This window comes from Mirounga leonina, unplaced genomic scaffold (genome assembly GCF_011800145.1).
Source record: "Mirounga leonina isolate KUSES-001 unplaced genomic scaffold, KU_Mleo_1.0 Mir_92, whole genome shotgun sequence".
Taxonomy (NCBI): domain Eukaryota; kingdom Metazoa; phylum Chordata; class Mammalia; order Carnivora; family Phocidae; genus Mirounga; species Mirounga leonina.
Genome location: NW_023270852.1, coordinates 3,974,077 through 4,002,015, shown reverse-complemented (window position 1 = coordinate 4,002,015; position 27,939 = coordinate 3,974,077). Strand labels below are relative to the sequence as shown.

At 39.4% G+C, this 27,939-nt stretch overlaps 1 protein-coding gene across 1 annotated transcript in view; it reads left to right on the top strand.

The window, feature by feature from the left end:
* Positions 1-3,330: 3,330 nt before the first annotated feature.
* Positions 3,331-27,939, top strand: part of FAR1 (fatty acyl-CoA reductase 1) — a 66,408-nt gene continuing 41,799 nt past the window's right edge. Inside the window, exon 1 of the mRNA XM_034995477.1 lies at positions 3,331-3,569. The gene's annotated coding sequence lies outside the window, so the exon portion shown is untranslated. The remainder of the gene's footprint in view (positions 3,570-27,939) is intronic.

Sequence of the window (27,939 nt, the reverse complement as noted above, 5' to 3'; positions counted from 1 at the left end):
GTAAAAAAAATAATGCTTAACCTTCCTTGTTTTTTGTTTTTTAAAATGTCATGAAATTCCGAGGGATTCATAATAGCTATAACAACATTATGTGTAGCGTATGTGTTTCTGGTGTTTATTCCTATATATTTTCTCAGTAATACATGGTATTTCTCTTTAGGTTGCCAGCTATTTGTAAATAGGTGTAAATTATTTTTGCTTGGAGGAATTTACCTTCATTTACAGAACTGTGTTTCTATAGCAAGGATCAAAAGCACGTACAGGTATTTCATTTTTGAATAAAACTACAATGCAGTTGATTCCAATATATGGCAGCCCAATCTTCAGGGCTCTTGTTGCAAGATGGGGAAAGCATTTGAATGAATGATTTTCTTTGGTATTACTACACTACTACATAGAGGTTAGACTCTGGGCAAAATCCTTCATTGCCTTTTGTGGAGACTATTACTCATTTTTTTTTTTTTTAAGATTTTATTTATTTATTTATTTGAGAGAGAGAGAGAGAGAAACAGCATGAGAGGGGAGAGGGTCAGAGGGCCAAGCAGGCTCCCCGCTGAGCCAGGAGCCTGATGTGGGACTCGATCCCAGGACCCTGGGATCATGACCTGAGCCGAAGGCAGTCGCTTAACCAGCTGAGCCACCCAGGCGCCTTATTACTCACTTTTTGTAGATATATGAATTCTTTGAATTCATTTAAGAATGATGGTGCACTGAGGGACAATGGTCAACACAACATGCCCTCCCCATAAGTTTGTACCATCTTGGAGAGTGAACCACTGTTTTAATTTTAGATCCTCCTCCAGAAAGCTCATCTGGGGGGGGGTTGTGGAGGGGTGTCTCTGCTGGAGGTGCATGTTACAAATGAGATGCCTTTATGCTCTCAACCCTAATGTTATTTTTGAAAATTATAATGTACTCATTAAGCAATTACTTAATTTCTTCATGTGGTTTACTCAGAACTAAATAATAGGTTATATTTTTATACAACTATTTGAAAAAAACCATGATGTTTGCACAAAAACGTAAAAATTTGCAATGAAAGTATTCTCCAGAAATAGTGTCTGATTGCACATGCTGATAAATCTCAGCAGTGGCTTACTTAGTTCTGGTCTTCTAAGAATATGCCCCTAAATTCCCTAAGCATTTAGATCGTTAAGATAGCTGGCATTTACATCATTATTTTTATATGTATTTCCTCATCCTGAATTACATTGGAATGATCCATTTATGTCTGTCTTCCTATTACACCCTATGCTCTTTGGAAAAATTATATGCCTAGTTCAGGGACAAGTACTTTAAACAAAGGCATTTATCTGAACTGAACAACTTTATGACTAAATTAACAAATATGAATCATGTAGTCTTTTTTTTTAACTTATTTTTTTTATTCTTATGTTAATCCCCATACATTACGAATCATGTAGTCTTTAAAAAAATTTTTTTTTATTTTTAAAAGATTTTATTTATTTGACAGAGCACAAGTAGACAAAGCTGCAGGCAGAGGGAGAGGGAGAAGCAGACTCTCCAGGGAGCAGGGAGCCCCACGTGGGGCTGGATCCCAGGACCCTGGGATCATGACCTGAGCCCAAGGCAGACGCTTAACGAACTGGGCCACCCAGTTGCCCCTGAATCACACAATCTTCAATTCTTTTGCTGCTGGTGCTCTTTCACAAGCTAGAATTTTGCCCAGAGTCCATATGTTTGTTTTGTAAAGGTTACTATCGACCAATTTATAACAAGTGCTTCACCTGGCCCTGGCTATTTTCAGAATTCTGCTACTGGTCTGGATTCCAGGCACACACATCTGGCCTAACCTAGTGGAATGCCTCATCTCTGAGGGCAAGCAGCTGTGTCAGCTGTGTGTTCTGTGTCCCGCAGGAATGACTGCGCATGGTGCTGGACTGTGAGCTCCTCCAGGGCGGAAGCTATGGCGTTAACTAATTAATTAGTTATTGTTTTAGAAGCTATGGTATTTATTTATTTATTTATTTATTTATTTATTTTTAATTTTTTTATTTTTTAAAGATTTTATTTATTTATTTGAGACAGAGAGAATGAGAGAGAGAGAGAGCACATGAGAGGGGGGAGGGTCAGAGGCAGAAGCAGGCTCCCTGCCGAGCAGGGAGCCTGATGCGGGACTCGATCCAGGGACTCCCGGATCATGACCTGAGCCGAAGGCAGTCGCTTAACCAGCTGAGCCACCCAGGCGCCCAGAAGCTATGGTATTTAAATTAAAGTTTCCTGGGTTCAGTACTTAGGTCAGCCACGAGGTAGGCAGCTCACTCAACTTTTGTAGTTTCCAACCGGGTGCAGCATCATGGGTGCTTTGGTACCACTAACAGGGCCAGGCACTGAAACAAGCTCTAAATTCTCAAAGAAAAATCGGTCTGAACCATCTTAGCTGATCCTTAACTATCAACCCTTGTGCGCTAGTCACTGCGCTAAGAGCTTTCACTCACGTTCAATTCTCACAATCCTTTTTCTTTGTACGGTTTGTAGTTTTTGAACGACAGGTAGCTAAATCCTAGTGAGATTGTACCACGGGAGTCTCATGGAGCCTAAGGTTACAGTAATGCTATTACGGAGTTATTCTCACAATCCTTTTATTTAAAAAATTGAGATATTATACAATATTATATATTAAAGTGCCTTGAGTGCACTAGTATTAACTGTACTGCTTGAACATTTTTTACAGATGGATACCAACCAGATCCGGAGACAGAACGTTTCCAGCTCCCAGTAGCTTCCCTCGTGCCCCTTCCATTCCCGGGGTCACCATTATTCTAACTTTTCTCACCATCGATACGTTTTGTACGGTATTATTGTGGCACGATTGGTCCGCGGCGCTGGACGAGACGCACGCCCGGTTTCCTCGCTAAAAAGCATCCCGCCGAGGTTGCAGGAGTCCCCGGAGCCGACCTAGCGCGGGACTCCCCGTAGGCGCTGCGGGAGCACGCCACAATGGCTGCCCGCGCTCTCCCGCTCCGGCCTCGCCGCTTTCTCCCACCTTTCAGTGGGTACCCCTCCCGCGCGACGGGCAGCCGGGCGTGGCCCTGGGCGGCCACCCGCCGGAACGGGAGCGGCCAAGCGGCCGCTCCTGGGCCCGGGACGTGGGGCGCGCGCCCATTGGCTGAACTTTCCCCCGTGGACCGGCCGGCCGCAGAGCCCGCCTCCCGGCCCTCTCTCGGCGCTCCCGTTGGCAGTTCGCGTCCCACCCGCGCCCGCCCCCGCCCCCAGCCCGCCGTGATGGAAACGGGGTTGCGGGGCGGGCGGGAGGCCGAAGCGGGGAGGAGGGGTTGAGCTTTCCTCCCGGTAAGGGGGCGCGAGAGACGAGACAGGCCAATCAGGACGAGACGTGGAAAAGAGGCGCCGCGCCAGCCAGTCACATCGCGAGGTCCAGGTCGGGGAGGCTGACGCGAGCGGCACAGCCAATGGGCGGGCCACTACCCGTCCGCTCTCCGGCAGCCGGTCGGGGGTGGTGGAGGAGCGAGTGAGGAGAGCGCGACGGCGGCGGCGGAGCCATCACTGGACGGCCAGGGGGCAGGCGAGGCCCGAGCTTCTGCGTCTAGGTGAGAGGCAGCGACGCCGGGCGAGGGGAGGCCGGGCTGCGGGCCGCTCCTCGCCTGGCCCGGGCCGGCGGCCGCGGGAGCCGGGGCGGCAGGCCGCCAGAGGCGGAGGCGACACCCGCCGCCCCGCCCCCGCCCCCACCCCGAGCCGCCCGGAGCCGGGGGCGCCCGCCTCTGCCCGGCTGGCCTGTGCGCCGCTGGGCCGGGGCCACCGCCCTCCAGAGGGCCGGGCTGGCGAGCGGGGACGCGCGGAGGGGCCTGGTTTGCAGCCGCGGAGCCTTGGGGGCTCTGCCTGGTGTGCGGAGGCCGCAGGGAGGTGGTGAAGGTGGGGCGGGGTACTTAACGGAGGCGCGGGCTCGTGTGCTCCGGGGTGGCAGTCAGAGGGGGCCTGTGATTGAAGGATTTCTGGTCTGAGGGGGAAGAAAGTGACGGGAAAAGGGTGATGCTCAGAGAAGGGTGCCCGGGGAGAATGTGCGGAGCCGGGGAATGTGGCTGGCCTTTTGGAAGTAGGCATTGATCGAGCGTGGGGGGAAATCAGCTGGGAGTGAAGGGAGGGTAGGTTTTTGAAGGTTAAGATCTCTGGACAAATGGGGACAAGCGGATTTGGAATAAGAGGCACCTACTCAAACCGGAAGGTGACTGAGGGAAGGTTTTAGGTGAGGTGTGGCTGGAAGCTGTTTGACTGGAAGGCTTTACGTGGCCAGTTAGGAGAAAGTATACAAGGGGCCGACGAGGTCGCTTTATGTACGGTAGCTGAAGGGTGTGGATCTTTTATGATTAAGTGAGCAAGAGTAACTCTTCCTTTTGGGAGAGACTGGAGAGCCGAGTGTCTCAGGCAGGAGTCAGTCAGCCAGGTTCTTTGGTTCATGCGCTACTCATGAGGGCCAAGCCCTCAAAAGTTAACTCTCACAACTGAGGCTGATTGTGTCTCCCTTCCCCACCCCCGTGGTAGTTCGTCTAATTGTTTTGCCACACAAACTCGCCCTCTCTAAAGTAAAGGCACGAATATTGTTTGCTTTTGACTGGATGGCAATGAGGAGTCACTTAATTCTTTATGTTTTAAAAGAAATCAGAATGTGTTGGTTTAAAGGCAGCATCAGAAGGTACTTTCAGAAAATCTGCCCTGCAGGCGAGTTTCTCAACAAATGACGCAAGATCTCTTAGAGTAACACAGTGAAAATTAACGCGTAAGTACAATTCTGTTACCGTAGGATCAACCGCTTTGATGCGGTAGGATTTGATTATGTATCATACTTGTTGGGAAGTTTTTTGGGAGTCTTGGGAAGTCTTGGGAAGAGTGTTGTAGCTAAATAGGTTCAAAGTTCTTTTCACTTAGAGGAACGAAAGGTGGTGTGTGTGTATCACTGTTGCTGCCTCTCACTTTCAAGCTTTAGGATTTTTTTTTTTTTTGTGGGGTGTGGGCGGAGGTTGGGGGCAGAGAAGAGGTAGTAGAAACGAAAGCGGCCCACTACACATTTTCAGTGGATTTAAATGGGAGGAGGTGATAGGCAGTGAGATATAATTTCTGCTTGAGGATAGGACAAAAGGATTGTGAAGAGTTAAACACTTTTTGACAAACATGACGTGCTGAGGACAGAAACCAAAGAGGGCATAGGTTGTATACGGTATTTCCTTAGCCAAATCACCAAAGCGTCATAGCTAATGGACCATTCTTTAGGAGGTAGAAATAATTTCGTGGAAGTAATTTCTTGGTAGTGCTTTTCACTGATCACATTTTACCCTTAGTATAACAGAACACCTAAGTGCTGAGGCGACTCAGAGCAGAGAAGTAATAATCCAAGTGGTGTGGAGATAATCAGGGAAGGTTTCCAGGAAGAGGTGAGTTTTGAGACATCTTTGGAACTAGGAGTTTGGATTTGTGTTATTGCAAAACATGAAGATGACATTCTATTAGTTTGTACGTGCTATCAGCAACTGTGGACAAGAATGACACATTAAAAATGGTTTTAAGGAGGATGGAAGATTTGAATGAAGATTTAAGAGTGTGGAGATCAATTATGTCTAAGGTTGTGGTTCTGTCTGGTGGCTCGGAGAGAAGAATTAGAATAGTTAATGATGGCTTGGAGACAGTAAGGGAAAGAGCACTAAAATATTTTTTGATATTTTTGGTAAGAAAATATGTTGACAATAAGTTGGGTTATTGAGAGGGAGATTTGGTGTTCAACCATAAAATAATCAGAAACATTTTTGAGTCCTGTAGTAGATTGTGTTGATAATAATAGCAAAATTTATTGGGTGCCACTTTATGCCAGATACTGTTTTGAGCTTTTCGAGCATCATCTTTCTTTGATTATCACTGTTTTATAGACGAGGGAACTGAGATTCAGAGAGATTTAATTTGCCCAAGGTCACACAGCTAGTAGGTGGCAGGTCAGGATTGACAAAGTCAATAAATATTAATTGAGCATATGCTTCATGCCAGGCACTGTGTTAAATGCTGGGGGTTCAAAGTTGCCAAGCAAATCCAAAGGTCAGGCTGGAGGCACTTTTTTGGAGGTTGTCAGGAATTAATAAAAGAGAACCAGTGAAGGAAGAGAAGAAGATGAGTTGGAGAGACTTGTAGACACTGAGGAATATACTGTTTTGGAAATCTTAGGATAGAAATAGTTTTAAGAAAGAGGAAGTAGTCAGCAGCAAAATACGTAGCTGAGAGACTCAGAAGAACAAAGACTGAGAAAAAACCGTCGAGTTAAGTCAGGAAAAAACTTATGTGAATATAGTCTCAAAAACCAGAATTAAGATAATAAGGTATAGGCAGATAGTTACTCATGTTTAGTGGCAAGTGCTCTATACAAATTTAAAATATGGTGGCAGTTATGGTCAAATTCATAGGAAAGATGTTGGTATGTCCCTTTCTGATATTTTAATCTTTGGCTGCTAAGATCATGGGTGGTTTAAAAATGCTCATACTCTTTGTATTTTCCAAGTTAAAAAAAAAAACAAGCATTACTTTTATAATTAGTGGGGGAGAAAATCATTCTGCTGAAATGAGCTAATAGGGAATAGTGGATGGGCTTCTCTGAATTATGTTTGGGGAAGGGGACAAGATGGTCTTATTTCAGTGTATACTGCTGCATATGAGATACTTTGGTAGGTACATTCCTGTTTTGGAAATGATTAGACATATTCTGAATCTGTATATCCTGAAAGATGGCATTTGCTTAATCTGAGGAATCGGTTTACTAAATCACCTTGAAGCATGGAGATGTGGTCTTGGTTTTTCTGAACATTGTTTTTTTTAGGGTTTAATAAACAAATTTGAGGTTAAAAGCACACCACTCATTCGATTGGGTCATTTTAACTGTGTCTTTTGGACTTTATACCCTTCTTTCTTCCCACACATTGGTTCTTTAGTTCCTCTCTTAGTGGGTTTGTAATGGGCTTAGATTTTCAGTTCAGTAAGACCATATGAAAGTGCTGAATTTACAGATAACTAATTTAACTTAAAATTTGTCATTGTTTTCTGTTCCCAATTTGAAGAAGAAAAGAGACAGATTTCAAGACAGTGACATAAGCTTCTCTAATCAAATAATTATTCGAAAACAAACTAGTAGGATTTGCCCCAGGATCAGTAGTTTTATTCCAGTCTCTAAAATGGAGATGGAGGAATCTTTTAAGTCAAGAATAGGATCTAATTTTTAGTTTAACTTGGCCCATAGGGATTGTGGGAGGAAACTTAGTATTTCATCTAGGTACTGTGCTATGTTCCTTAAATAAATTATTGCATTTAGTTCTCATACAATTCTCCAAGGTGGATAACCTATTACAGATGAGAGAATGAGGCTCAGAGAAGTTAGTAAGTAACTTTCCAAAGGTTGGAGAGGTAGAAGCAGAGCTGAGATTCAAACCTTGCTTTGTGGAAAACCAAAGTTCATGCATATGAGATAAAAGACAAGAAAGACTTGTTTATATTAATATCTACAATTGAAAAAAACGCCACATAGCCTTAGGTGTTTAGTAACTGTTACCTTAGAGGATGGGACTGTTGCTCTGTGTGTTTGCTTTGTGACACTGGCTCTTAAATGATGGTGATGATTATGTATCTTTTAAGGTGCATTATATTACCTTTAGAGGTACATGTTTTCTTTCACATTTTAGTATTTTTTGAAATGAAGATGTAATTTACAGTCTTTTTAAAAATGTTTATGAAATGGATACTATGTCTTTTTTTTTTAATTTGAAGATCTAATTGTCTTTATTAAATGATTCATGAATTGGACAGCAGCACCCCATCTAGTAAGTAGAGAGGCGCTCCCAAATGGCTGCTATGTCTTAAAGTCAAATGTGTGTCTCAGAATTGAGGAAGTGTGGTATATGCATATAGTCTGCATGTACAGTGCCTTAGCAGTTTGTTGTGTGCATTTTCTTCCCAGCTCCTTCCTTTACTTAGCCTATTACCTTTTTTTGGTATGGTATAATATAGAACTGAAGTATATATTAATAATAAAATAGTCATTCTCTTTAGTTAGTGAATATTACAGGTAGAAGAAAGTACTTTGCTGTGGAAAATTCACATTGCCCTGTGAATCAGCAGATCTGAGTTTTAATTTTGGTTTTGCTAGTAACTTGATGAGTAACTTGAGGCAAGTCACTTCCCCTCTCTGAGCTTTAGTTTTCTCATCTCTAAAATGGAGTGGGGAGGGGAACTTTTAGACCTGTCCAGCTTGAACAAACTGTATGCTCTTTCTGTAATTAAAAACATGGATGCCTTAGATCCTTCTTAAAAACTGTATTTATTAACTTTCTACTATTTTTTCTTTGTCTTCATCTCTTTGCCTTCTCTCCTTGCCCTTTTTTCTGTGGATCCTTGAGAGTACTATCAGATCCAATGTATTAGAGAGGATGTGTTATTTTTGATATCCTGCATTTACTAAGACAGGATATTTGAGAAAGTAGGTATTTAGTAAATAGTTAACAAATGAATATATGTTTTATCTGAGTTTAATAAAAGGATCATTTAAATAAAATACCATACAGAAGCTGTTAAGGTTCTTTGAAAGGTCGTTCTGCCTAAATAATGAAATGTGTTTCGTGAAGTAAATTTATCTGCTCTCTATGGGGCAGATGTATAAAGAAGAAGACTACTGGACCTGTCTTTGAGAAGTTCTCTGTTCTAGTAGGAGAAGGAATCTCCTTTAAACTTTGTATTATGGAAAGTTGCCAACATAAAACACACATCACCAACTTCAGCAATTACAAACCTGTGGTTAATCTTGTTTCATTTCTGCTTCCACCCACTTCCTCCTTTTTTATTTTGAAGCAAATCCCTAGACATTTTTTACCAATTACTACCATATAGCATGATGAGTGTGACAATAGACATGCTAAGCTAAGTGAAGTAGAAATTGTTCATTTAAATATATTTTGAGACTTATGTGTTATACTGTGCTAGGCAAGAGAAATTAGATATAATAATCTGTAGAGCAGGGGTAATATAATTGGATAGACTGAATATACATATATAAAACAATATAGCAACATGAGATCATATACCAAAATTGGTGATAGAGATTTTAAATGAGAGATGACATTATTTCTGAATGAAAGTAGGATTTAGATAGGGAAAAAAGAACATTAAGGGGTGCGATGAGGTTGATCACGTGGAGAAAGCATATAGTTAGAAAATCTAACTTTAGCTTCATAGGAAAAGTTATCTGTAAATCTGTATCTCTCTATACCTTTTAGACCCCTACAGCATATTATTGACATACTTTGATCTTAAATCAGTATTTGAAAAAAGCCAATTTCTGTGTTACAATTTAAGACACACTGCTTTATGACTGTATCACTGTCTGTGGTGAATTATTTGGCACTTTTCATTAAAAGGCCTTCTGAATATCTTAGTACCACATGTATTAATGGATCCATTTTGTCTAGAATGTTTGTGTGTGTGCCACCAGCTTTCAAATATAAATCATATGAGATCTTAAATGGTGCTGTGTGTGTTTAAATGTTAACCGTTAGACAATTTTAAGATTACTTTGAAATACCTGGTTTATATCATTCTTGTCTTTTATGGAATTCTTGCCAGAAATGTTGGCATGACATGAGTTTTCTCACATGAGAAATCCTCCTTGAATTTAAGGAATTCTTACCATTATATATTATTATTATGGAGTATTGACTTAAATACTTTGAAGTATTAATTGAGAATAAAATCTTAAAATGTGTTCCATAATGCAGAGATTTTTAGTCAAAGGTCATGACCTCTTTTGAGCATCTCCTCAAAGCTTTGTGCTCTCCCCTTAGAAAAATAAACAGCAATCCCTCCTTGTCCATAGTTTTGCTTTACACGGTTTCAGTTACCTATGGTCAACCTAGGTCCGGAATCAGGTGATCCTCCTGACATATTAGAAAGTCAGTAGTAGACTAATAGTAAGTCACAATGCCTAAATCATTTATCTTCCTTCATCTCATCATGTCGGCATTTTATCATCTCACATCATTATCAAAAGAAGGGTGAAGTACAATAAGATACTTTGGGAGGGAGAAAGACCACATTCACATAACTTTTGTTGCAGTATATGGTTATAACATTATTATTATTGTTAATCTCTTACCTTGCCAGATTTATAAATTAAACTTACCATAGGTATGTATGTATGGGAAAAAACAGTATGTGTAGGGTTTGGTACTATTTGCAGTTTCAGGCATCCACTGGGGGTCTAGGAATGTATCCACTGCAGGTTAGGGGGGATTACTGTACTTGCACACTTTGTTTTTCATATAATTTCCGGGGGTTAATAAGACTCTCAGAATCCAGGGTGCCTGGGTGGCTCAGTCAGTTAAGTGTCTGCCTTTGGCTCAGGTCATGATCCCAGGGTCCTGGGATCGAGCCCCGCAAGGGGTTCCCTGCTCAGTGGGGACTCTACTTCTCCCTCTCCCCTTACCCCTCCCCCTGCTTGTGGTCTTTTTCTCTCTCTCTCTCTCTAAAATAAATAAAATATTAAAGAAAAAGACTCTCAGAACCCATGTGTCTATGGATTCTAGTTTAATAAACCATTCTTTAATGTATAGGCAGAAAACATACCGCTAAAATTCAACTCAAATTTATTTTGGTGTGTACCGCTCACCTTTTACAAACAAGTGTCTTTCATTATTGAGTGACAAAAATGATAAAACTCATTATGCATATGCCTAATTTTAAAAAATAGACCAATTCTTTTTTTTTTTTTTTTTAAAGATTTTATTTATTTGAGAGCGAGAATGAGAGACAGCATGAGAGGGAGGAGGATCAGAGGGAGAAGCAGACTCCCTGCCGAGCAGGGAGCCCGATGCGGGACTCGATCCCGGGACTCCAGGATCATGACCTGAGCCGAAGGCAGTCGCTTAACCAACTGAGCCACCCAGGCGCCCACCAATTCTTTTTTTTTTAAAGATTTTATTTTTATTTATTTAACTATTTATTTATTTTGGAGAGCGAGAGAAAGAGCATGAGCAGAGGGAGGGAGAGAGGGAGAGGAAGAGAGAGAATCCTCAAGTAGACTCCCCGCCAAGCGCAGAGCGGGACGTGGGGCTTAATCCAGGACACTGAGATCATGCCCTGAGCCAAAATCAAGAGTTGGCTGCCCAACTGGCTGAGCCACCCAGGCGCCCCTTCAAAATTTTATTTTTAAGCAATTTCTACACCCAGAGTGGGACTCAAACTCATGATTCTGAGATCAAGAGTAGCATGCTCTACCAACTGAGCCAGCCAGGCACCCCCAAAATGGAACAATTCTTAATTGGATTCTTGGGAAAAAATAAGCTATAGCTAGCTTAATAAATATGTTGCATGATTTTATCAAAGATTTTGGAATAAGTATATGGTACTTCATATAATGGCTGCTATCCATCCTGAATTAAGAAGAAGTAGAGTATGACTTTAAGAATGGATAAATATAGGGGCGCCTGGGTGGCTCAGTTGTTAAGCGTCTGCCTTCGGCTCAGGTCATGGTCCTGGGATCAAGCCCTGCGTCAGGCTCCCTGCTTGGCAGGAAGCCTGCTTCTCCGTCTCCCACTCCCCTTGCTTGTATTCCCTCTCTCGCTGTGTCTCTCTCTGTCAAAAAAAAAAAAAAAAAAAAAAAAGAATGGATAAATATATTTCAGAGGTTAAGGAAAAAACTACTTTGGCCTTACTTGCCCTTATCTATTTGAGATCTGTGGAGAAGAGGGTCTGTTAAAGTATTTTGAGTTGTACATTTGTGTTAAAATCATTCCTGTATGTGATAATGGGGCTTAGAAATGTGTTTGGGCTGAAAGGGTTGATTCTCTATGGAGCCTGGAGATTGTGTTTATCATCCATCTAGTTTGAAGGATGGTCCTAAATAAGTTTCTTAGAAATATGTGGTTTTAAAAGGTTGTGGGTTGCACCTAAAATGTAATCATAATAGTGGATTTTAGCATAAGTAGAATCCTCAGGAGATAGGAACAGTTGAATTAGCTGCTATTGAGACATTTGACTGTTTGAAGATCAGTGAATTTTAGGTGTATTGCTTTAAAGTGATAACCTTTGTGACCTATTAGAGTTAATAATTCTCTGAGTATCTAATGTACTACTAGGAAACAGCTTATTCTAATATGCAGTAATAGATACATAGACTTTGAGTGCTAGGAGAAGGAGGATTTAACCATCAGTGATTTTGGCTCCTTTTCAATGAATTTTACGAATGATCAGAGCTGTTAATTGACTGGCCCAAGGTCAGGTGGTTACTGGCAGTCCCAACAGTGTAGTTATTCCTTACTGATTTTTTTTTTTAATTTTTAACTTATTTTATTTAAATTCACTTAGTTAACATATAATGTGTCATTAGTTTTAGATATAGAGTTCAGTAATTCATCAGTTACATATAATACCCAGTGCTCATTACATCATGTGTCCTCCTTAATGGCCATCACTCAGTTACCCCATTCCTCCACCCAGCTCCCCTCCCTCAGTTTGTTTCCTATAGTTGAGAGTCTCTTATGGTTTGTTTCCCTCTCTGATTTCACTTATTTTATTTTTCCCCTCCCTTTCCCTATGATCCTGTTGTTTCTTAAATTCCACATATGAGTGAAACCATATGATAATTGTCTTTCTCTGATTGACTTATTTTGCTCAGCATAATACCCTCCAGTTCCTTCCATGTCGATGTAAATGGTGAGATCACATCCTTTTTGATGGTTGAGTAATATAATATATATTATATATATGTATATATACCGCATCTTCTTTATCCATTCATCTGTCGATGGACATTTGGGCTCTTTCCATAGTTTGGCGATTGTGGACATTGCGGCTATAAACATTGGGGTGCAGGCGCCCCTTCAGATTATAGCATTTGTATCCTTTGGGTAAATACCTAGTAGTGCAATTGCTGGGTCGTAGGATAGCCCTATTTTACTTCTTGAGATTCCTCCTTGAGATTCTTGAGGAACCTCCACACTGTTTTCCAGAGTGGCTGTACCAGCTTTCATTCCCACCAACAGTGTAAGAGGGTTCCCCTTCCTCTGCATTCTCACCAACATTTGTTTTTTCCTGACTTGTTAATTTTAGCCATTCTGACAGGTGTGAGGTGGTATCTCATTGAGGTTTTGATTTGTATTTCCCTGATGCCAAGTGATGTTGAGCATTTTTTCATGTGTCTGTTGGCCATCTGTATGTCTTCTTTGGAGAAATGTCTGTTCATGTCTTCTGCCCATTTCTTGACTGGATTATTCATTACTGATTTTTGATAGGTCTGTTGTGCTTACTGATTTTGGCTGTCTTCATTCTGGATCTGTTTCTGGAGAAGGAAGTATCTTTACACTAGCTTTTTTAGCATTGTGGCTTTGATTCTCAAATGATAAATTGACTAAGAATTACCTGGATTTTTATACTCTTAATGTTTTTACTTTGCTGTACATGTTCTCAACCCATCTTTAGCACAATAACCCATGGTTACAGTGCTTATTCAGGTAAGGTTCTTAGGAGCTTAAATCAGTTTCACAGCTGGAAACAGATACTAAGAATCCACAAAGTCATTAGACACTCCCCTTATGTTTTCTATAGCTTTCTGGGCTGATCCCTGCCTGACAACATTTAGTTGCAAGCTATATCTATGAACTTGGCAAAGTTTTAAAGGTAAACTGGGAAAGGATTTTTTGAGAAGAGGGTTTGTTATGGGATTTAGTCCTTTTTAAGACATTTCTAGATAGTTTCCAGAACTAGAGACTGGAGGGATCGTTCACATTCAAGTTCAGAGAAGTTATTATTACTTCCATCAAGGGCCTGATTCCAAGTCCTTATGTCACATTTGGTTGGTGTAGACCTGGTGGGCAGGAAGAAGACCTGCCCCTGTGTTGGTGACCCTATAGCCAGGGCAAGGACCCTTAAAACAGTGACTCTCAAGCTGTTTCAATCCCATCTTTAGCTAGGTCATTCTTTAGCTCAATAATTCCCACTTTCCGGTGGAAAAATAATAGTAATTGTCAAGGTACAAGCATTTTGGGGTTAGAGGTATGATTAGTTCCTAATTGAATCGCAAAAAATATACTTGTCTTTAAGTCTAGACTGGTTAGAAAACTGTAGGTCTCAAATCCTAGTGATGTAATTGTATAATACATTCTGCAGGTTTAATAAAACAACTAAAATGATATGTATAAGCTCAATTAATGCTAATTTTTAATTAAAAAGTAAAAATAATGATTATTGAAAAACCATGGCCAGCTAAAGAGAACACCACTTCACTGACAGTGAGTGCCCCTCTTGAAAATGTCAGAATTCCAGCTTTTGAGTGTGCATATGTGGTGTAGGAGCTTTGTAGCATTGGGAGTTGCAGCAGCCAGAGGAATTAATTGTATACAGATTGAAGTCTTTGGTACATTCTAATAACATGCCCATTTTTGCAACTCTTAATTACTGGCTTAATAGTTTATTTCTAAGTAGTCTTATGCGTCAAAGGAAGATCATGCTTTCTAAATCATTTGTAGTCCATGGGAGGTTTGGTCCATTTTTGGATAATCATTACCTTAGAAGGTAATCTGTGAGCTTCTCCGGAGCATTGTTTCTGTAGCTGTGTTGGGAAATTTGTGAGAGCCTGGGCTTAAATCGAGTTCAGTGGGCTTCTTCACCTCAGGACATTTGCTAGTCTTTGATATGCTAATACCCTTTGTTGATCCCTGGTTGGGGGTAAAGCATACAGTTTCCCAGCCCCATTTACCATGTTTTGGAAAATGCTGCCTTGGAGGATGTACCAGTTTTCAGATTTCAGCCTTGAGAACAGATTCAGAAGGTACATAAGAAAGTGACACAAAAGAAACAGGAAATACAACGTACAGCATAAAGCAGGAACTTCAGAGCCTTTTCTGCCGTTACCGGTTTGCATTTGCTGTAATAATCAGACTGAGTCTGAACTCCTTCTGAACTGAATCTAAACTGCTTCTATAAGCAGTGAAATACCTGATTCTACCAGCTTGTTCTGAATGATCTTAATCTTCCTGAATAGACTTTGTTAGTTTTAAATTACACCACACAAAATACATAATTAGTAAACTGCCTGAGTCAGTTTTTGGGTAAACCTGTAGGTAGTCTACATGTAATGTTCATGGTAAACATAATACATTTTCCTGTTAACATCAGTTTTACTGAGTAACTTGAAATATTTTTATATTAACCCTTAGATATATTATGGAGTCAGATGTACAACTTCCGTGAATTCCTAAGCCAAACGGGATATTTCCCGTTCTTTAGTTGTGTTCAAGAAGCCTGATTTTTGGTAATACACTTAAAGTATTAGTATAGCTATGTATATTGGAATCCTATATTTCACTTTTCTGAGTCTGAAAGTATTAGGATAAAAATTTCATGTCTTAACATGAAAACATTTTTATTAAGGTGAGGAGAGACTGTAGAACGATAGTTTAAGAAAAAATAATGTGACTTATGGTAACTACTTTTTAAAAATTGTTTTCTCCCAGAATGGAATTGAACACGTGCTTTTACAAGCAATGGAACTGTCTATTACCAAACTTAATAGGAACGCAACCCTTCTGTAGGCTTTACGATAGAGAAGTTACCCCACTGGTACAGGCTTTGAGAACAGAAAGAGAAACAAAGGAAAATGGATATGGCTGAAAAATTGAAGTTTTCTTGTCAGCAGATAACTTTAATGCTGTAGAATTGACATTTATTTTCTGAAGGAGGAAAACTTGACTTTTTAAAGTTCTTTAGATCACTCAAAGGAATTTGGAGGCTGATTTTTTTTGTTAATGTCTAATATTTTCCAGGGTAATGAAGCCTTAGAGGCATTTAATGCTGGCCAGAGTGCCATGCTTATGGAGCAACCTCAGTGTATAAAATAGTTGTGTAGTGCCCCTAAGAGAACTAATGAACCTATTGGGATTCCTAACCACCAAGAAGTATCTTAGACATTGAGGAAGATAGGATTCAGAGAGTTAAGTATTCGTATGCCAGCGTCTGTGTAGGCAAACAGAGTGCCCATTATATCTACTTCAATGGGTGCTTACAACAGGGTTGGACACTAGCATCTTTTATTGAAAAAAGAACTGTTAACCAAGATGCTACAGCTATTCTTTTGTTTGTGGAAAAATGCCTTATAAGCCTTAATTTTTGAAAAAGGAAAAAGGACCCCACTATTCTTATCAGCTTGAGTACAGTAAATAGTTTGTGCATTTTGAGTTTGCATTTTGGCCCTTTATTTGTTGCTTACAGCTTACTTTCAGAGGCGGTTTTCTTTTCTGTTGAGTCTTAAAACACTAAGTAATGATGGCTGAGTTATTAAAATATAATAGAAAAGACACAAGGCCAATGGTTCCCAGTATGCCTCCCATGGAAGACTATCAAAAATCTTTAAGTATATATACTTACCTACAAGGTGAAGCCTCTTCATAGTCGAACCAGAATGAGTTGGCTTGCTTTTGGCTAGACGTGTGTCAACTCCAAGTGGTCACTTCCTAATTAGAGGTTCACAATTAAGTGAATAAGCAAAAGTGAAATTTTTATTCAGTAAAAGAGGTTGTTTGGTAGGCAAAATATTTTAAAGTATGAGGCCCATGGGGCCATATTTTTTTAAAGGAGTTTTGGGTAACTAAAAATATGTAACAAGGAACAACTCTTTATTGTTCCCTAGGCCCAAGAAATAGGTCCAACATAGATTAAATAGTTGATAGTCTCAAAAGTAATAAGCAGTTCTCTCTTCAAGTTCTTGGTGGTAGAATGTATTTTCTAAAGACGGTTTTAACAATATCTCCCATCTTACATGTTCTTTCAGTGTGATCTTGACTCCTCTCATCCTGAGGTGGGGCTTATGTCTCCCGCTCTTGGATTTGGGTGGTCTTTTGAATCACTTGTAAGCAATAGAATGCAGCAGAAGTTATACTGCGTGACTTCCAAGGCGAAGTCAGAAAAGGTGAGAAGGCTTCTACCTGTCTTACTAGAATCCTGGTCTTGAAGACGTTAGCAGCTTTGTAAGCAATCTAGCCTGACATTGCCGTGCTGCAAAGAAGCCCAGAGTACTTGAGGTGGAGAGATATGAAGGAGCTAAGATCAGGAGCTACAACTCTTCACTTAGAACTGTTTAGTTGAACCCTTTACAAATTCCTAACTTACAGATATCATGAGAGAGAGGAAAATGATTATTGTTGTTTTCAGACACTAAGTTTTTGAGTAATTTTGTTATACAGCAATAGATAATCAGAACACTGCTTTTCCTGAACCTGCTACTATATACTGAGATTTGACCATGTGTAAATGTATGGTAAGGAATACACCCTAATGATTTGTTCTGGGATCTAACATTAACTTTATTTTTGATCTTTTACTTTTGTGATATAAAACTTTTTTTTTTACCCCTTTATCCTGCACCCATTTGGAAAAACTAGTCCATCTTTAAGTATTAAGTAGAGTGTATTTTGGTAACTCAAGGTGTATCTCGTATGTTGGGAAGTGTCCCTGATATGTTTATTATGGCATGAGAGCATATGCATCATCTTTAGAAGGCCTTTTCACTGTACCCTAATTTTAGTTGCTATTGAGATTGATATTTGGCTTTCTGTTAGTTTCCTAGGGCTGCTGTAACAAAGTACCACAAACTGGGTGACTCAAACCAACAGAAATTTATTGTCTCATAGTTCTGGAGGCTAGAAGTCTGAAATCCATGCTCCCTCTGAAACCTGCAGAGGAATCCTTTGTTGCATCTTCCTGGCTTTTTTGTTGGCAGTTTTGGTGTTCTTTGGCTTGTAGCTATGTAACTCCAGTCTCTAGTTTTGTTGTCACATGGAGTTCTTCCTGTGTTTCTCTGTCTTCACATGGCCCTCTTCTTATAAGGACACCAGTGATAATTGGATTAGCAACCCACTGTGCTCCAGTATGATATCATTAACCTTTAACTAAATACATCTCCAAGGATCTATTTCCAAATAAGGTCACATTCTGAGGTACTGCGAGTTAGGAATTCAACATATCTCTTTTGAGAGAACATAGCTCAATCCATAACAGGCCTCAAGGGAGATTTGTATAATTATGTTTTAACCATTTATAAATCTTTATTCCAGAGTAGATTTTTCATCAGTACCCATGAAGTCTGTTCTCTGTATGTTAAGTCCCCCTTCCTTCCGGCATGCATACATAACACACATGAAATTTGATGGTAGTTTTTAACTGTTTAGGTTCATCGACCCCTTTGAGAATCTGATAAAAGCAGTGGATTCTTTCCCTAGAAAAATGTGCAGATGTATGCGTGGGACTGTTTATTTGTGCACGTACATAAACAGACACACAACAGTATTTTGCTTGAAACTTCAACATGTTCTTGAACCTCCACCCTTATCCCCCCACCCCCAAAGCCTGTTCATGAACTTCTGGATTAGAGAATTAATTAATTTCGATTGGTTAGAGATACCTAATCCCTATTTCCCTTTTAGTGGAAAAACAGAAGGGAAAAGGAAGAGGAAGCAAAGGCGTATGTGTAGGGTGTATAGGATCCCCTCACGGTCATTGCGACTGCATGTGGCTTTCTGGGGGATTTTCATGTTTATGTGATATTTATGATGTGCTTAGTCTCATTTCCCCTCGCTCCTGCTCCCCATCCCCATATATAACCTTTAGCTAAATAAAATTGTAAATAATATACTTTTCAGTAAAGAAGAATAATCTAGGTTCTTTTAGAGCTGTACCAGTATATAAACAGACTTTTATATCTTGCTATGTGTTGGATTAGCTCATGACCTTTTTAAATTCTGTGTTATTTAAAAAAAATTTTTTTTAAGATTTATTTATTTCTTTGAGAGAGAGAGAGATTGAGCGTGTGAGCGCATAGTGGGGAGAGGCAGAGGGAGAGAGGAACTCAAGCAGACTCTGTGCTGAGCATGGAGTGGACACTGGGTTCTGATCTCATGACCCTGAGATCACGATCTGAGTCGAAACCAAGAGTTACCTGAGCTGAAACCAAGAGTCAGATGTCCAAGCGACTGCGCCACTCAGGCGCCCCAATTCTGTGTTATTTTTTGATTATTATATCAAAGTTATTTTGAAAAAGCTAGTGGTCTAGGATTTCTGAGTCTGTGACAGAAACGTATTTTGTGCTCTTCTTCCCTTGTCACCTTTTCTCCAAAATAATACTGCTCAAACCTCACCTGTGAACATCTTAATGGGCTTTCCTTTTAAAAATACAGATTTTTTTTTTTTACATACCTTGAAACAGGCTATAGGTTATGTTTTGATTTTGCATTTAGCCACTGGCATATTTATATTTCTGAAGGCTGACATTCATGTGTTGGTTTGCTTTTGAAGATATTATATCAAACAAGTATTTACTGTTTTACAGTGATATGCATGGTGAGTCTAGTAGTAGTGAAATCACAGGTGATGAGTTTTCATACCAGACTGGTTTCCCAATGATGCCTTTCTCATTTGTGTTCACTTTTCTGAATATGAAATATTGGAGATCATTATTTAGAATAGGGGTTAGCAAACTATGGCTTTCACACTGCCTTCCTCCTTTTGTGAATGAAATTTTGTTGGAACACATCCATACCCATTCGTTTACTTAATTATTTATGGCTGATTTTGTGCCCCAAATGGCAGAATTGAGTAGTTGATATAAAGATTGTTTGGCCCACAGAATTGAAAATATTTACTACCTAACCCTTTACAGAAAACCTTTGCTAATTGTTGGTTTAGAATATTTTGTAATTCCTCCCTTTTAAGGATATTTAAATTTTTTTTCTTACTTTTTAGTGATGGAATCTGAAGGCTATTAAAAGACCATCTAGCTCAACTTTATCTGGTGCTTGAATTTCCTTAGGTACTCCTACCAGGTGGTCGTCCAGCTTAGAGGCCTAGGACAGTGAGACGGAAATGGCAATGGATGTGCTTGTGTTAAACACAGAAGAATGACCTCTGACTGGGAGTCAGTGACTGACTTAATAATCTTAATCTTTGTCCATTGGTCATTGTCCATTGGGTCTCCCTTCTGTCTCCATTGGTAGGTTTTGACTTTGGCTTTATTTACATGGGAAAAGGCACAGAGGAGCCAGATTTTAAGAGGAAGACAACTAAATGGACCCTACTTCAAGATACAGCTGTTAAGTGGTGGAAGTTTATAGGAAAGTGGATTGAATAGTTAGACATTAACTTTAGACTTTCATATTCAGTGCTTAAGTTGCCCTAAATAAATTTGTAACTGCTAAAACATAGAACTAAGTCCTTACAAATAAAGATTTGTCAGATTTTACAATTTGTGTTAAAATTGCTGGTGCAGAAAGAAACATATATAGGTAGAACAAGTCTAGACTTCACTGCAGAACTGTATTTGGTAATTCTGTGTACTTGACTACTTAGTGAACGTGGTGAACATAGGTGATCTCTCAGGAGATGGAAGAGAGGGGCATCTGATCCCAAGGTCAACATTATCTGAAGGGGGAATGTATTTCTCACATTCCATTCTTGAAATCCAGCCTGTTGGAGTCTTGTTCTTCAACAGTTTCGTAGTTATCACCTGGTTTTTAATCTAATAGGTTTTTCCATCTAATAAAGAAAAGGGATGAAAATGTAAGTAATAAAGATCAGCAGAAAAAAGATAATACCCTTTTTTTTCCTTAACAGCACTACTCTTTTATTTTTACTTTTAAAAAGTTTGTCAGGTGCAACTCACTCTCTGTCTCTCTGTCTCTGTCTCCCTGTCTCTGTCTGTCTCTCTCTCTTGCCCACTCTCATATCTTGAGAGTGTACTTTTTGCTTTAATAAACCTTCCCGCTTGTGTTGCTCAAAAAAAAATTTGTCAAACTTTTTTCTAACAGATAAAAATGAGTTTGTAAATAGAAGACAAAATATAGTGGAGACTGGCTAAATGAGAGGAAAATTTGTGCTTTCAGATATTTTTTTGGTACCCTCTGACTTTTCTATTTTATAAAAAATGTTTTAAAAATATATAACACATGCACGTAGTACATAATTTAAAAATGCACAGAAGGATATGTAAATTAAATGCTCATCATCTCTATTGCCCACTTGTTGAGTTCTCCCTCCCAGAGGTAACCATCATTACCAATTTTTTGGGTTTTCTTGCCAGAAGTAATCTATGTATTTATAAGCATGTGCATACTTTTTTTCATTCCTTTTTTCGTAAAAGTTGGTGTATCATACGGTATATTACTTCTTGACTTTTAAAATTTATCATGAATACTGTTGCATATCAGTATACATATGTTGAACTACCTCATTCTTTTTTTAGATGCAGAATATGCCGTTTTAGTAATATACCACTTTGTTTGCTCAGTCACCTGTTGGTGGACATTTAGGTTTTCAGTCTTTCGCTATCAGTGTTGCATTAAATACATCATTTCACACACTTGCAAGAATAACTGCAGGATAGATTTTTAGAAATAGAATGACAGGGTCAAAGGCAATGAACATTTAAAATTTGATAGATACGGTCAGATTCCCACCCTATCCCCCATAGTTTGTACTAATTTATAGGCCTACCAGCAATATAAGAGTCTGTTACATGTGTAAACCCTGATTGTAAATTTTTTGGTCTTTGTAAGTCTCATAAGTGAAAAAATAAGTCTTGTAGTTTTAATTTTCATTTTTCAGAATGAGTAAAATTGAGCATTAGTTACACATGGAACATCACATTTTATGTTAAAGACCATGGATATGTAATATAAAGATGTACATGTACATGTGTGCACTTGAAAGTGGAGGAATAATCTTTTTTTTTTTTTAAAGATTTTATTTATTTATCTGACAGAGACACAGTGAGAGAGGGAACACAAGCAGGGGGTAGTTGGAGAGGGAGAAGCAGGCTTCCTGCCGAGCAGGGAGCCCAATTGCGGGGCTTGATCCCAGGACTCTGGGACCATGACCTGAGCCAAAGGCAGACGCTTAACGACTGAACCACCTAGGCGCCCCAGAAAGTGGGGGAATAATTTTGATATTGTCTTTGTTCCTTTTCATTTGCCTTGTTAAGTAAAACAGATTATTACAGGTTATTAAATAGTCTTGGCACTCAGGATCACTGGGTTTAGTATAGTCTTACAACTTAGAGTGTGTGGTTCCTAGCATCACTTAGGAACTGTTAGCAATGAAGAATCTTAGGCTCATCCCAAACCTGTTGAATCAGAATCTGTGTGTTAACAAGGTCTCCAGGTCATTTGTGTGCACATTAAAGTTAGGGAAGCACCTATAGAGGGATTTATCTGGCCTAAAAATAAGGCTGTAGCCTCCCAAAGAGGGTATACAAATTATTAACCTTTTGGCTATTGTCGGGGGGGGGGGGCAGTGCCTCATGAACTTGGTTCTAAATTGGACTGGCAAAAATATTTGAGGTGTGGAATTTTGTGCCTTGAGGAACTGGAGTAGGTGTCTTTGGATACAGCTTTATTTATCACTAGAATGTTTCATTTCCATAGGGTCCAGAATTTATTTAAGATTGAAATAGAATTTCCAAATAGAAGCTCTAGGTTTAGGGACAGATTCTGGGGATAGGGAACTTGTAAGAGCTAGGCAGACTATGAGAGTTCAGCCAGGAGGAACAGTCAGCATTCTGGCTTAGTGGGAACACAATATGACCCAGGAACTGGAACAGAAACTCAGGATCTTGGTCTAGGCCAGGGGTCTACAAATTTTCTGTTAGGGGCTAGACAGTAAATATTTTAGGCTTTGTGGGCCATAACGTCTCTGTTATGAGTACTCAGCTCTGCTGTTTAAGTATAAAAGCAAGTATGGGTAATTCACAAGGCAGGGTGTTGCTGTGTTCCAACAAAATTTTATTTAAAAAAAGGGAATTAGGAGAGATTTGACTCTGGGGCAGTAGTTTGCCACCCTCTAGTCTAGACCCATACTATGAGAATAGGGAATTAACTGCAGCTTTTTGAAAGGTGGATGTCTCAGAAGCTCATCTACCAAATAATAGAAGTCCAGATTTAAGGCAGCAGATATTCTATACATCCCACGTTGATGGTGAAATCAGGTTTCTGAAAGCGCTGCCAGGGTTTTCCTCCCTAATAGTGCAGTAGCTTGGGTGGGGCCTTTAGGTTGAAGTTCTTCATTTCCTGAGGTGGACAGGTATTAGGTTCTAAAGGTTAGGGTTAAAGATTTTTTTAAATCCCTGCCTGTTATTTCTTCCATTTTACCTTGAAAATGGGCTAGGCAGTGTTTCTCAAAGTTTGGATTCCATTCAGCCTGCCTTAAATCAACTGTGATTCCTAAATTTGGAAAGGGCTCTTGTGGAGCTATTTAAAACTGTAAAAATGTAATTATGTGTCTAGTCTTTTGTGTATTACATTTAATCTTCACACAAATGCTATGAAGTGAAGAGGGGGTTGGGTATGCTATCTGTATTTCAGAGATGAGAAAACCAAAGAACCAAATAGGTAAGTAAGTTCACCCCTAAGATAAATGGGTGTACCTGGATTCCAGCCCAGCCCTACTAGACTCAGAGCTCAAGGGTTCCTACTATATCATGGCATCAGGTTATATGAAAGGCTTGTTTCCACAAAGGGCCTATGTTATTTAGCGGGAAACAGTTTATAGCAGGGCCTGATTTCATACAGTACTGAAAATGGGTTCACTAGAGATTTAGTTTCCTACTTATGTAGTGGAGGAAACACTTTTCTTCTACCCTCTAAGTTCTGTGACTGGTGTCTGCTAATTAAACTGACAAAAGACAGATTAACAGGAGGAAAGGGGTATGTGTATGTGTGTGTGTATATATAAGAAATGGGGATTCCTTTTTTTTTTATGTGTGCTAGGGTTTTCATGTCACAGAAAAGACTTGAAAACCCAAAGAGAGGTGGTTAAGACTTGAAAGCTTATAGACCATATTAACAAAGGGTGATAAATTATGAAGTGATGGGTGGGAGAGGAGGGTGGGTGAAATAGGTGATGGGAATTAAAGAGTACACTTATAATGAGCACTGAGCAATGTATAAAATTCTTGAATCACTGTGTTGTATATCTGAAACTAATATAACACTGTATGTTAACTATACTGGAATTAAAATAAAAAACAATTTAAAAATAAAGTTCATTAAAAACACAAAAACATGGAGAAGTGGCTAAGACAAAGGAAAAGGAGTTTGGGCTTCTGGTAGCAGTGAATCGTAGGAAGGTAAATATATGGGAAAATCATAGAAGATAGGGGTTATTTTAATAAGGTTTGTTGTGCAGACTTATCTCAGTGCTACCTTTATTTACATCATCTTCTTGGCCATAAAACTCCCCCAGAGTCCTCATTATGGCAGTCCTCATTTCTCAAAAGTTCCTGCTTTTAGTCAGATAGGGGAAGCTCAGGGAAGACTTCTTTCTGCATCTGTTAAATCTCTATGGCCTTTAGCTCAAAGTGATCCATAAGGTGTATATTCTGATCCGCCACGCTCCCTCACACAACATTTCTATTTTTCACAGTTACATACTATACGTGTTATCAAAATTCAGTGATCCTTAGGATTATTTTGGTATAGATATTTGTAGAAACATGTTTGAATTTGTTATTTAGCTTAAGCAAGACCTCAAGAGCTTCTTGTCTTCCACCCTTATTACTACCTCTCCTGACCTGGGTTTTTTATTTCTAACATTCCAATGAATAATTCTATCTAGGTAAGGTCTTTCAGTGGATTGGGTGGAGCAGAGTTGGAAATAAATCCACTAACCTTTGATAAGAGCATATTCTTAACCTGAGGATAATGTCTTTTTTATTCAGACTGATAGTGACAATAATTAAGCCCAACTAGACGGTCTTTGAGACAAGTTCTGTTTGACAGTAGACCTCTTCTGCTCTCTCTCTTTGTTGGCTGCCTCTGGAAATGGCCCTCAGGGAAGTCCTGGTAAAATCTAATTGCCTTTAAATTTTAATTGTTTAAGAGTCTACCTGAACCAGTTAATAGTTACAGTTCTATTCTGTGTTGCTAGTTAGGCCCATCGACTCTTATTGTGGAATAATGTGGAATTTTAAGGATTCTTCAGCCAGAATTTGCCTTATTTCATGTGTTAAAATTTCTGTGAAGCAGATTTTTGTCTATCATATGCCAAGAAGGCCCTGTAGTGAAGAATGCTATTCTACTTCCTCCTGTAGGGAATTGTGCAAAATGAAACAGGCCTTCAAGACCATCTTTTCCAATCTCTTCACTTTCTCTAAACTTCTCTTCCAGTGCTTGCACTCAGTCCTTATCCATGAGTTGATGCCTTTACCTCACCTCAAAGGACAAGTAGAAACTTTATTCCCCCCACCCCCAAAATGTGGGATTTAGTTTGAAGATACTGGTTCAAATTTGGCTCTGCCCATAGGTGTGCTGAGCAACTTAAGGCAGGAGGATTATTAAAGAGACTTGGGAGACTGTATCTGAAAGTGTGAGAGATACGGGTTTTTTGTGCTTAATAGATTTTCCTTTTCCATTCTTCCCTTTGTTAGGATTTTTTCTCATCACTGGGAATCTTCTATAAAACTTGGCTTCAAATCTTTAGAATTGCCTCTTATTCCTTCCTCCTACCATTCCCTACTCTCCACATTAATTGTTCATATTTGTCTTTCTGCTTAGCAAGTGTCTGAAACAACTAGTTGACAGAGTATTAAGAGTTTTAATTACAGTTGTTTCTAGCTCTAATACAGGGAAAGGAATCCCCATTTCTTGCACTTTAAGAGCTGCCTTTTTTTCCTTTGCTAGATTTTTTGCAGTTTTCTGGTTATTTTAATACCCCAATCTCTTACTTTAATAGCTTTATCTATTGAAAGAACAATTAAAAAAAAAAAAAGTTAAGCGACTACCTTCGGCTCAGGTCATGATCCTGGAGTCCCCGGGATCGAGTCCCACATCGGGCTCCCTGCTCAGCGGGGGGTCTGCTTCTCCCTCTGACCCTCCTCCCTCTCATGCTCTCTGTCTCTCATTCTCTCTCTCGCAAATAAATAAGATCTTAAAAAAAAAAAAAAAAGTTGAAATGGGAGAGAGAGGACTTGGTCTTTACTCATTTATCTTAACTAAGTTTCTAAAACTAATTGAGACAAGATGATTAGCCTTCCACTAATACTAGGACATTTATAATGAGAGTATAGTTGTTTTACAAAGGTGCAGTTTATATTGACCGAGTGAGTGCTATTTTGGAAGTTCTTTGTGGTTTCTCCATTTGTGGCCATTTCAGGCTCTTTTTCTCCTTAAAACCTACTGCATGTTCTCTTTTTACAGATCAGGAAACAGGTTCAGAGTAGTAGTTTAAGATTTATCTTAGGATCTCCAGCTTCAAAGTGGCAGCATCTGGACTTGAAGTGAGTGAATGTAGGAAGTGAGTGAATTGTATCCCCATTTAAGTACATTTGCAATATGTTTTCTTTTTTTTTTTTTTTAAGATTTTATTTATTTGACACAGAGAGAGAGCACAAGCAGGGGGTGTGACAGGCAGAGGGAGAGGGAGAAGCAGGCTCCCACAGAGCAGGGAGCCCGATGTGGGACTTGATCCCAGGATCCTGGGATCATGACCTGAGCCGAAGGCATACGCTTAACCAACTGAGCCACCCAGGCGCCCTGTAATATGTTTTCTTAATATAAATATAAATACATAATGTATAATGTAAAACCACTGGGAAAAACCACTCTAGCAAGAAAACCTTGAAAGTAATAGTGATATCTGGTATCCAGCATTTTTACTGGTCTTTTAAAAGAGTTCTGCCTCTTTAACTTTGGAACCATAAGAGAGGGTATTTTTTTTTTTTTAATTGAAGTATAGTAGACACACAATGTTACATTAGTTTCAGGTGTACAACATACTAATGCAACAAGTATATATGTTATGCTTTGCTCACCACAAGTGTAGCCATCAACTGTCACCATACAACTCTGTTATAATACCATTGACTGAATTCTTTATGCTGTACCTTTCATCCCTGTGACTTACTCATTCCATGACTGGAAGCCTCCACCTCTCATTCTCCTTCACCCATTTTTGCCTATTCCCCTGCCCCTCTTCTCTGGCAACCACTGATCTTTTTCTGTATTTATGGGTCTGTTTCTACTTTTTGTTTATTCATTTATTTTGTTTTTTAGATTTCACATATGAGTGATAGCATATGATATTTGTCTTTCTCTGTCTGACTCATTTCACTTAGCATGATACTCTCTAGGTCCATTTTTGTTGTCCCAAATGCTAAGATCTCATTTTTTTTTTTATGTTGAGTGATATTCCATGGTGTGTATATGTATGTATGTATGTATGTGTGTGTGTGTATTCACCACTTCTTCTTTACCCATTCATCTGTGGAGACTTAGGTTGCTTCCATATCTTGGCTATTGTGAATAATGCTGCAGTGAACATAGGAGTGCATATCTTTTTGAATTAGTGTTTTTGTTTTCTTTGGGTAAATACCCAGTAGTGGAATTACTGAATCATAGGGTAATTATGTTTTTAATTTTTCAAGGACCCTCCATACTGTTTTCCACAGTGGTTGCGCCAATTTACATTCCCTTCAACTGTGCAGGAGGGTTCCTTTTTCTCCAAATCCTCACCAGCATTGTTATTTTTGTCTTTTTGATACTAATCGTTCTGACAGGTATGAGGGGATATCTCATTGTGGCTTTGATTTGCATTTCCTTGATAATTTGTGATGTTGAGCATCTTTTCACGTGCCTGTTCGCCATCTGTATGTCTTTGTTGGAGAAATGTCTATTCAGGTCCTCTGCCCATTTTGAGTCAGATTATTTGTGGGTTTTGGTGTTGAATTGTATAAGTTCTTTATGTATTTTGGATATATCATTTGCAAGTGTCTTCTCCCATTCAGTAGGTTGCCTTTTCATTTTATTGGTGGTTTCCTTTGCTGTGCAAAAGCTTTTTATTTTGGCATACTCTAAGTAGTTCATTTTTGCTTTTGTTTCCTTTGCCTGAGGAGACAGGTAGAAAAATATTGCT